This window comes from Rhinopithecus bieti, unplaced genomic scaffold (assembly GCF_001698545.2).
Source record: "Rhinopithecus bieti isolate Rb0 unplaced genomic scaffold, ASM169854v2 scaffold_33474, whole genome shotgun sequence".
Classification (NCBI taxonomy): Eukaryota; Metazoa; Chordata; class Mammalia; order Primates; family Cercopithecidae; genus Rhinopithecus; species Rhinopithecus bieti.
This window is the reverse complement of record NW_016814460.1, coordinates 546,521-550,437: the sequence shown is the minus strand read 5'-3', so window position 1 is coordinate 550,437 and position 3,917 is coordinate 546,521. Positions and strand designations below refer to the sequence as shown.

The following is a 3,917-nucleotide window of genomic DNA, read 5'->3' as shown; positions in this document are numbered from 1 at the left end:
AGGGTGGTGAGGTGGGTGGGAGGTGGTGGTGGGTGGGAAAGTATGGGTGATAGTCCATGATACTGGCTGAGTTTGCAATAGCAGGTGGAACCCTAACTATTGAGGGAGTTTGCAGATACCTCAGGATTCGTGACAATGCCTTTAAAGATCCAGGAGAGATGTTCAGCTACTAGGAACTGCTAGCAAGTATAGCGCGAATGGCTCCGAGCTCAGACACTCTACAGCTGAGAGTAGACACTTGTGGTATGTGGAGTACAGATAAGCCAGGGGCAGGCCACGGCACGCTCCATGAAAGCTAGGAGGGAGTGAAATTTCAGTGATCATCGCAAGGAAGGAGGCAGACAAGAGTAAGGCACACCTGACTCTTAGGACTAGCAGTCAGAACCAGGAGGAAAGGTTTTATTGCTATGCGGGTAGGTAAGAACAGATTTTACTTACATCCATATAGTTGCTTAAAGTCCAGTTTTCTGTTAAACATTTTTCTTAATATATTGAGCCAAAACTAGTCCAGTTAAGCTGAACTTGGTTTTTCTGGAGATGAATTGTTTTAAATTGACACCCTATTGGTGGCTCCCAGTTGAAGGAAGTGAGCACATTATTTGTACTGTGAATATAAATTTTTGCCCTTTTATTTATCTTCCTTTGACCCATTTCCTTAAAATAACGGCTCAAAGTAATAGATTCTTCCCCAAATGGTGGGGGGATGGGTGGGCTATTAATGGGAGGTATGGGGGGTTTAGCTTGAGATGGGACTTGGTCTTAGAAGAGAGCTACTTCTAAAGGCTGTTTACTTTTCTAGGGAGGAGTCTGCTACTAGTCTTATCAGCTCTTAAAAACAGAAACTCACCTGTCCAAGTTCGTGGCAGAAAGGTAAGTTTTTTATAAGTTAGTGGTCAGCAAAAGAATGCCCTGCGTTCCCAGAGTAAAAAGGGAGGAGGACAAGCTGTACGTCAAACCAAAACATTTTGTAATCTCATCCAATTGCAAAAAGTTACTGGTACAACCAGGTATTCCCAGTAGTGACAGTGGATATAATTGTGTAGTCATTCATCTCTGCTTATGTAAATACTTTATAACCTCTTTTGCCTTTTGCAGGAACGTCCTTGTGAAGACCTTTATCTGAGCCACTGTACTTCGTTATCACTGCCGTGCAGTTGACATGAGCTGTTCTGCAGCTCAAATTCCATTTTGTAAATGGGGTTTTTTGTTTTTTGTTTTTTTTTTAATAAACTGTATTTAACTTAGTTCTGCTTGTTTGGTCCTCCTTTGTGATATCTATGGTTAATAACATGTTGAAATTCAGGTTAGAGAGGATATGGTTGATTACAGTGTGAATTGCTATATTTAAATTTATCCCATTCAGTTTTATGGTTTAATGAAAATAGAAATGGGTTTTCACTGCTGGAGTAATTTTTGGCTCATTATAATAAGTAAACTTGACTGTTGATCCAATTGAGCATGTCCTTTTTCTAGCTCCCCTGACAAGGGAAAATCAAGTTGTAGCACTGCCATTGAGCTCAGTAGGTCTCTATTGGGACTTACAGCATCTATTGGGATGCTCACCATCTGTTGCAGAAGGACATAATGGATTTCATCTTTGGCAAACAAGTTGGGTTTATTGGCCAGCTGTCTCACACTAAAGTAGAATTACCAAGCCAGGAGTAAGAAAGTAAACTGAATGGGAGGCAAGACTTAGCTTCTCAAAGATAGTGAGCCTGAAAATGTAAGGGCTGTTTTGGAAGCAATGATTGTACCCTCTAGCAAATGCTTAGGTTTTTCTGTGTGTGTGTTTGAGATGAAGTGTCCCTCTGTCACCCAGACTGGAGTGCAGTGACAATCTTTGCTCACTGCAACCTTTGCCTCCTGGGTTCAAGCAATTCTGACTCAACTTCCCATGTAGGTGGGACTAGAGGTGCCCAGCTAATTGTATTTTTAATAGAGAGCGTTTCACCATGTTGCCCAGGCTAGTATTGAACTCCTGGCCTTAGGTGATCTGCCCACCTCAGCCTCCTAAAGTGCTGAGATTAGAGCTATGAGCCACTGTGCCTGGCCACTTAAATTTTTCTGATATTTTCAAGGAAAGTTGATCCAGCCTCAGTTTTTACGGAGTCTCACTCTGGCCCCCAGGCTGGAGTGCAGTGGCCGGATCTCAGCTCACTGCAAGCTCCGCCTCCCGGGGTTTACGCCATTCTCCTGCCTCAGCCTCAGTAGCTGGGACTACAGGCGCCCGTCACCTTGCCTGGCTAACCAGCCTCAGTTTTGAACCTAACAAAAGTGGAGGTAGAATTATTGGGAAAATTTTGCCTCTTTAACACCCATGCTGTTTTGAAATAACTGTATGTGGGATTAAGTTCCATCAGCCTTGTGGTACTTGGAAGTAGTGTCAGGGTCTCAGTTTGTGACTTGGCATTTGCCAGAGGTTTTATTGTGGACAATCATATTTCCTTGAAGGGAAAGGACAACTTGAGGATAGTAGTTTCCTAAAAGCATGCCTATTGAAGAGAAACATTGTTTCATTCCATGTACTTTGCTACCTACTTCATTATATGTGATTGTGAAAAGTAAATTCCATATTTTCTGAATCGGGAAATAGGCTCAAGGTAAAATCCTGGCCCAAGTTCCTGCAGCCACTGGACCATGTAACCCAGGTTGCTCTATTTTCAAACTTACGTTCCACCTTGTTTAGGTCGGCACACCAAACGTGTGTGTGCGTGTGTATGAGATGGTCTTACTAGTGATTTTCATGAGAGCAGGGGGATTGTCTGTATCTGACCTCTCTTAGGTGAACTAATTAAATTTCTGAACAGCTAGCCCAAGCCCCTGCCCTTTGCAACTTGAAATGGGGAGACAAAATGGCTGGGTGCAGTGGCTCATGCCTGTAATCCCAACACTTTGGGAAGCCGAGGCGGGCAGATTGCCTGAGCTCAGGAGTTCAAAACCAACCTGGGCAACATGGTGAAACCCCGTCTGTACTAAAAAATACAAAAAAATTAGCCGGGTGTGGCGGCGCATGCCTGTAGTCCCAGCTACTCAGGAGGCTGAGGCAGAAGAATTGCTTGAACCGGTGAGTCAGAGGATCGCGCTACTGCCCTCCAGCCTGGGTGACAGAGTGAGACTGTTCCCCCACCCCCCAAAAAATACAAAGATTAGCAGGGCGTGGTGGTGCGCACCTGTAATCCCAGCTACTCTGGAGTCTGCAGGACAATCACTTGAACCTAGGAGGCAGAGGCTGCAGTGAGCGGAGATCATGCCACTACACTGTAGCCTGGGCAACAGAGCAAGACTCTGTCTCGAAAAAAAAAAAAAAAATGTGGAAACATTGCCAGGCACAGTGGCTCACACCTGTAATCCCAGCACTTGGGGAGGCCTAGGCGGGACGGTCACTTGAGGTCAGGAGTTCGAAACCAGCCTGGCCAACATGGTGAAAACTGTCTCTACTAAAAATGCAAAAATTAGCTGGGCGTGGTGGCAGGTGCCTGTAATCCCAGCTACTTGGGAGGGTGAGGCGAGAGAATCGCTTGAACCTAGGAAGTGGAGGTTGCAGTCAGCCAAGATCCTGCTGCTGCACTCCAGCCTGGGCAACAGAGCGAAAGACGCTGTCTCAAAAACAAAACAAGAAAAAAACAATGTGGAAACATTGGATGGCTCATGACTGTGATAGCACTTTGGAAGGCTGAGGTGTGCAGATTGCTTAAGCCCAGGAGTTCGAGACTAGCCTGACCAACATGGTGAAACCCCCTCCCTACTAAAAATACAAATATTTGCCAGGCGTGGTGGCATGTACCTTTAATCCTAGATACTCAGAAGGCTGAGGCGGAAAGACTGATTGAGCCTGGGAGGTTGAGATTACAGTGGGCCGAGATCAGCCCACTGCACTCAAGCCTGGGCAACAGAGTGAGACTCCATCTCAAAAAAAA

At 45.2% G+C, this 3,917-nt stretch overlaps 1 protein-coding gene across 3 annotated transcripts in view; it reads left to right on the top strand.

The window, feature by feature from the left end:
- Positions 1–1,244, top strand: part of HNRNPA1 (heterogeneous nuclear ribonucleoprotein A1) — a 6,684-nt gene extending 5,440 nt beyond the window's left edge. For 2 of the 3 annotated variants that reach the window (XR_001881263.1, XR_001881262.1), the window contains 2 exons: positions 800–870; positions 1,096–1,244. The gene's annotated coding sequence lies outside the window, so the exon portion shown is untranslated. Of the gene's footprint in view, positions 1–799 lie in introns of all 3 variants that reach the window. The other variant, XM_017850944.1, reaches the window with a different exon arrangement.
- The last annotated feature ends 2,673 nt before the right edge of the window (positions 1,245–3,917 follow it).